The 7260-nt window shown below is 36.2% G+C and overlaps 1 protein-coding gene across 1 annotated transcript in view; it reads left to right on the top strand.

Annotated features, from left to right (window-relative positions):
* The first annotated feature begins 301 nt into the window (after positions 1-301).
* LPAR1 (lysophosphatidic acid receptor 1) overlaps positions 302-7260 on the top strand; it is a 247682-nt gene continuing 240723 nt past the window's right edge. Inside the window, exon 1 of the mRNA XM_019635896.1 lies at positions 302-369. The gene's annotated coding sequence lies outside the window, so the exon portion shown is untranslated. The remainder of the gene's footprint in view (positions 370-7260) is intronic.

Below are 7260 nucleotides of genomic sequence, written 5' to 3'. Positions count from 1 at the left end.
TGTGCTAAGTTAAGTAGGGAGGCCTGCGATGCAGTAATTACTCCAAGGAGGCTGCAGGAAAAGGAAAGTACATTCCAGACACCTAATCATTTACAATTGAGTTTAATGAGGTAATAATTTACAGCTTTGGGGGTGGAAGTATGGAAAGGCCCCTGCCAGGAATTGGGCAGACTCTTTAAAATCCTGAAGTTTAATGAAGGCATCGGAGGCTGGACTCATACAGCCGAACTTGTGTAATTTCATCTGCTCAGTGCTTGGACAGGAAGTAAATGACAGGGCACTTGGGACCCACATCTGGAAACAACATGTTTCAAAGGATTTTATAAATCCTGCAGTAAAAGAAGAAGAAGAAAGAAGAAAAAAACAGAGGTGAAAGGGCACAATTATGGGGGGATGGGGAAGCACAACAGGGAAGGGCCGTTGCAGGTTCTTTTTAGTTTGAAGAAATAACATTTTATAATGTCAAGGTCAGTCATTGATAATAACTGACAAAACACGCTTGTCAAGCCCAGTATGAAAACGAGGGACTGAAGTTTCCTTTCTGGATAGGACTTGGTTAAAGACTACAAAGTAGTTCAGGATCCACTGAACTTACCTGGACGCCCATTTTTGGCCTTTCAATAATGTTACCTGCTTTATTGTCATCATTTCATAATATACTGGGTTCATTTTATATTTTGTTCACTGGTACTTTTTAAATACAGCTAGTGCATGAAGGGAATTTGCCTTCAGAGACGGAAAGGGCTTAAGGCACAATTATGGAGTGTAGGGACAAAAAGTAGCTCTCAGATTGGTCTTTTATCATGTCATACTGATTTCTGACATAATGAGTGTGACAATTAAGTTCGCGAACTCATCCTAGAAAAAGTGTTACATACCTCATTGCTGAATATTGCTGTGGTCACCTTCGAAGTACTCCCCTTGGGAAGCTATGCACCAAATCCAGCGCCTAGTCCACCCTTCAAAGCAATTTTGGAACTCTTTTTCTGGAATGGCCATCAGAGCTGTGATCATATTACCCTTGATGTCCTGAATGTCATCAAAATGTCTTCCTTTCAATGTTTCCTTTATCTTTGGGTAAAGAAAGAAGTCATTGGGGGCCAGATCAGGTGAGTAGGGAGGGCGTTCCAATACAGCTATTTGTTTNTTAATAGGTCAATAACCTTTGAATTACCTGAAGATATATCAAAAGGAGTTATCTCCGAGATGGATAGAGACCTGGAACATTTTTATGTGTGGGTTTTTTGAAACCTTCTGATAACTAATAATTGCTACAATACATGAAGTATTTAGAGTACGTAAGAGGAAGGGAACTTTCCCAGTTCATTGTACATTGGTAGTTAAACACTGATACCAGAATCTGACAAAATATATAGACAAAATCAACTACATTTTGATCACTGAGGCAAAACTTTCTAAAATGCTTATCACAGGAAAAAAACCTACATTTACAATTAGAGAGGCAAAAAACTACCTAAAATGCTTGCGAAAGACAAAAATAAAACTATATATTTACAGTTATAGAAGGGAAAAAAAACTACCCAAGTTCTTTACAAACCAAATGTAGAACTCCATTAAAAGAAATATGAGTACTAGGACTATGAAATAATTTAATATTAGAAACTCTATTAATATAACGTATCACAACATCATTAGATCAAAAGAAGGAAACCATTTGAATATTTTTATAAATTCTAGGGATTAATTTTCTATACATTCACATGGAAAATTCTATAGCCATTCATGACAAAATTCAGGGATAACTAAGGATAGGATAATAGCTTAATGCGATAATATCTCTCTCAAACTAACACCAATATCAGACTTAATGGTAAATGCTAAAGACATTTTATCAAGACTACAAGGAGGACAGGAATACTGTCTCTCATCACTTTTTTTTCTTTAAGTTTTATTCAGATATAATTGACATACAGCACTGTATGTTTTTTCATCACTTTTTGAAAGTAGTTTTTTTTCTTGGCATTTTGAGCCCAGAACAAAGCAATAATATCATTATTTTTTAGTAACATTCTCATGGAAGACAAACAAATGAAAATGACAATACAAAATCCGAGAGAGAAAAAAAATAATGGAAATAAAGGAGTCCAGTTAAAATAGCTATACTATTATTTTCCTATGTATGGGAAACAACACATTGATAAGTATGATGAAAAAACATAATTAAAATTTCAACAAAGATAATTTTTCAATTAATTAAGGAAAAATTTAAAAGAATAAGAGAGAGAGTATTCAAAAAATGAGTAAATAAAGACATAACATGTTTCTGATAGGATGACCCAATATACTATCAGTTCTCCTCAGGTTAATGTACATATTTAATGTGACTTCCAGCAAGACTCCAACTTGGGTATTTTGGGCCTATCAATTTTTTGTTTTTGTTTTTTTGTTTTTGTTTTTGTGGAAGTATCTGAAGTCAAGTGTATGCAATATATATGCAATTTTTAACATTGTTTTTATTAAGGTGTAATTAATATAGTAAAATGTGCAAATCTGGATTTTATAGGTAAATGAATATTTACAAATGTATATGCTCCTTGTGACCACCACACAACATATAGAACATTTTTGTATCCCTAGAAAGTTCTTTCATGCGCCCTCCCAGTTGACAGCCCCAACCCAGAGGTAATTACATTATGATTTCTATCATCATAGATTAATTTTGCTTGGTATTGAATTGCATAAAAATGGAATCCTACAGTAGGCACCCTTTTTTGTCTCTTTTGACCTTCATGTGTATACGTATTAATAGTTATTTATATCAGTCATTTGCTCTTTCTTATTGCTCTATAATAGTCCATTGTATGACTGTAGCACAACTTTTTTATCCATTCTCCTGTTGATGGACATTTGGGTTATTTTCAATTTGGGGCTATTAGAAATAAAGCTGTTATAAGCATTCTTGATCAAATCTTTGTGTATTTCTCTTAGGTATATACATAGAAATAGAATTGCTGGATCATAAGGTAGATAGATGAATGTTTAACGTGATTAGAAACTGACAAACATCTTTCCAAAGTAATTTTTACCATATTTCACTCCTGTCAGCATTGTACGTGAAACCCAGTTGCTCCACATTCTATCAGTATTTGATATTGTCAGTCTTTTAGCTATTCTGGTGGTGTGAAATGGTATCTCACTGTTGTTTTAATTTTTATTTTCCTGCTTTTATTAGTCTGTGGGGCTGCTGTAACAAAAATCCATAGATTGTGTGACTTAAAAGCTTTTACTTTTTTTGGTATTTTTTTTAAATTTTATGATTCTATTTATATGAAATGTCTGGAAGAGGCAAATCCATATAGCCAAAAAAAGCAGGTTAGTGGTTGCCAGGGGCTGGGGGAAGAGGACTGGGCAGTGACTACCGATGGGTACAGGTTTCTTTTTTTTTTTTTTTTTAAGATTTTTATTGGGGAATTGGGGGGATGGGAACAGTGCTGGGGAATTGGGGGAAGGGGAACAGACAAGTTGCTGTCGTTTTGTTCTTCAATCTAGTTGTGGAGGATGTTGCTTCACTGGCCCAAGTTGGCACCATCATTGCGCTCTTCTCTGGCGAGGCAGATCAGTCGCTGGCTTCTGGACGGCCGCTCACTGCGGCTGCTGGCCGCTCACGCTGGCTGCTGGCTACACACGGTAGCCCATGGCAACCCACTGCCACAGGGAGTGCAGCCTACGCCGTCGCCGGCGACTCATGGCAGCCCAGCTCCAGGTTGAGCTGTTGTTCAGCATCTTAGCTGTGGAGGGCAGTGTAACTGGCCCTCATATGTGGGATCCGAACCGGGGTCCTCTGGCATCCCAAGCGAGTTCTTAACCATCGCGCCACTCGGCCGGCCCACAAGGTTTCTTTTTGAGATGATGAAATGGTTTGGAATTAGATAGTGGTGATGGTTGCATGACCTCACGAATATACTAAACTACACAGATGTACACTCTTTAAAATGGTGAATTTTTGTTTTAAGCTCACCAGAGTTTTTAATTACTTATTTTCTATATCAAAGAAGGACAAAATGGCAATATTTAGAAAGTTACTTAAAGGTTTATTTATTTATTTATTTAATTTTTAAAAAATTAGTTTCAGGTGTACAACACGGTACAATAGTTATACTTTTTACCCTTCAAAGTGACAACCCTCCTCCCCCAATCCACCGCCCCACTTCCCCCCACCGATATCATGCATATGTATTACAATTCCATTGACTACACTCCCACACTATACTCCACATCCCGTGAATATATTCAATTATAGTTGACACACAATGTTATACAATATCAGCTTCAGGTGTACAGTGCAGTGATCAAGCCTCTACCCCATCTATGAAGCGGTCTCCCTAACAAGACATGTGATCATCTGACACCCTACAAAATATTTACAACATTATTAATTATACTTCTTACCCCTCAAAGTGACAACTCCCCTATCCCAATTCACCGCCCTGCTCCCCCGCCCAATATCATACATATTTATTACAATTCCATTCACTCCACTCCCACACTATACTCCACATCCCATTACTATATATTCAATTATAGTTGACATACAATATTATACAACATCAGCTTCAGTTGTATAAAATGGTGAATGTTATGGTGAGTATCTGAATGAAGGAAATAATATAGAACCAAAAAGAATAGAACAGAAAACCAGACCCCTTGTTTCCTCTACTTTTCCCTTTGATCCTTATTCCTCCGAATAATTCTGCACCATTGAGTCTTTACCCTTGTAACAGTCTGTTGATCAGGACATGGATAGGGCTGTAACTGTCGCAGTATGCCAAGGGTTCAGAGACTCCTAACCCCCTGATGGGACTCTCATCCCCATTGATTGGGGACACTGGGAACCACATTTAAGTACAGTGATGTGCATAATACTTCATGGAGAAATTCTTGCACCAAGTAGCTATCAAAAGTGGCTAGGAATTCTGTAATATGAAGGGTGTGTGACTCAGGGGTGGATGGAAAAGAGGTTTAGTGACTATGCACCCACGTAAGAGACAGGAGGCCTGGCTTCCAACTCTGGTGTTGATGCCCCTTGCTGAGTGATTTTTGGCAAATTCCTTTCACTCCTTTAGTTTCAGTTCCCCATCCCCACTCCCACCATTCTTTACAGGACTAAGTAAAGACCTAGTCTCTCCAAGTCTCAGCTCTGCCAGTGGTTTGCTGTCTGACCTTGGACAAGTATATATCAGGTTTTCAACTGGAGAAGATTAGACCTGTCACTTGACCTTCTTCAGGCCATAAGGTTTTCATGTCCTGACTCCTCTATCTGCAGGCCTGGTTTTTGATTTGTTGTGGAGTTTTCTTTGTTCATGTCATCTCAGCCTCCTTGGATTTCCCAAGCTGGGACTAGCGCAGTGGTCCTTAAACTAGCCTGTATGTATGAAAATTATTAATTACAAATATTATCTCATATCTCTTATATTCTCTGCTTTTTAAAAATGTTCCTTTTTTCTTAATTTGTTTCTATTGACCTGTCTTCAAGTTCATTGCTTCTTTCTTCTGCTACATCTAGTCTGATGATATTAAGTCCATCCAATGCATTCCTAATTATACATATTTTAGAATTTCCTTTTTGTTGCTATTAGTGTTTCATTACTCTGTTGAAATTCTCCATCTTTTCATCCATAGGACTATTTCTACTCTAATTTTGAAAATATTTTTCATAATGATTTTATGGTCATTTTCAGCTAGTCCCACATTTACGTCCTCTGTAGTTCTCGTTCTATTGATTATATTTTTCTTTGAACCAAAGTCACATTTTATTGTTCCTTCCATGAATTGTAACCTTTTATTTTGTTTAAAAGTCATAGAGACTGAAGTCAATATTACTTTTCCCCAGAAGAGGCATATCTTTTCTTCTATCAGAGTTTGAAGGAGATTGGGAAGGCTTTTTGCTTTAATCCTATCAGGATTTAACAGGATTCAGGCTGGTTTGCAGCCTTAGTTAGTTTCAGGTTACATTTGTTTTTGAATTTCTTGAGCGTGACATCTTATCTGTGTATATAACAGTCTCTTCCTTTTAGTTGACTGTGGGATCTATATTTGCTTCCCAGCCTTGCTTTCAGGTTTCCAGATGCTTCTGCCAGACACTGAGCAGGAATCCAGTGGGGAGAATTGCTGGAAGGAAAGACAAGCTCTGTATTTGGGGTTCTAAGAGTCTATTCCATTACATCAGCTCACATGGCATATTCGTTATGCCAGTTAAAAGTTTAACTGGTTTTTCCTTACCCCAGCAGATTCTTTCTGCATAAACTCAGCAAGTACTCCCAGGAGAAAAGCAGCCCAGGGTTTCTGCTCACCCAGGAAGGGCCTGGCCCTCTCTGGAAGTCTTTAGATTCTCTTCATTCATAGCTCTCCAATGTGTTAAAACATAGGAATTTTTAATTTATCCATATTTTTTAAATTGGTGAGAACAACAGTGTATCGCAACCTTCTACATCTTACCCTAAGGTAAAACGTTGCAATAAAATTGTGAAAAACAAAGAATTATGAGGTGACATTTGCATCACAGAATTTTTGAACATACTATAATTTAACATCGTGGTATTGGCACAGGAGTAAACCAATGCAATTTAGTAAAACAGAATAGAAAGTCAAGAAACAAACAAGATTTTAGCTTATGATAAAGAAAAATTGGATTTTTCCAACATTTTGCAGGATAATATCTTATTTAACATAAATAAAAAAAGGTACCTGTTTGTAAAAAAGTAAAGTTATAGCCTTTTTTTACCCATTACTCTAAACATCATTGCATAAGAGTTAACTTGAAAAAAGAAACTACAAAAGAAAAATTCTAAAAAATATGGAAGAATAGATTATGCTTACAGGGTTAATAAAATGTTTCTAAGCATAAAATTAAAGGAAAATTAATAAAGGAGAATAAAAAAATAAAAATTTTCTACCTCAAAATTATTATAAACAAATTTAATAGTTCTGCACTAAAACAGGTAAAATATATTTGTGAAATGAAAGTCACAGAGTGTTATCATCCTTAAAATATAAAGAGCTTTCATAAATCAATAAGAAAATGGCAAATAGGAAAATGTCTTAACAGGTAATTCACAAACAAAACCATACAAATGGTTTATAAATATATAAAAATACATTATTAGTAGTTAAAGATTTTTTGTATCATTTTTTTCTCCCCCTGTGTGTGTGTGGGGGAAATAACCTTAATATTCTAATAGGCTTTTAAATGATCATTTAAAAAGGAATAAAAAATTAGTCAGGGGCGGCCAGATGGCTCAG

The sequence above is a fragment of the Hipposideros armiger genome, unplaced genomic scaffold (assembly GCF_001890085.2).
Source record: "Hipposideros armiger isolate ML-2016 unplaced genomic scaffold, ASM189008v1 scaffold_24, whole genome shotgun sequence".
Taxonomy (NCBI): Eukaryota; Metazoa; Chordata; class Mammalia; order Chiroptera; family Hipposideridae; genus Hipposideros; species Hipposideros armiger.
Note: the sequence above shows the minus strand (reverse complement) of the source record. Positions and strands in the feature narration are given on the sequence as shown.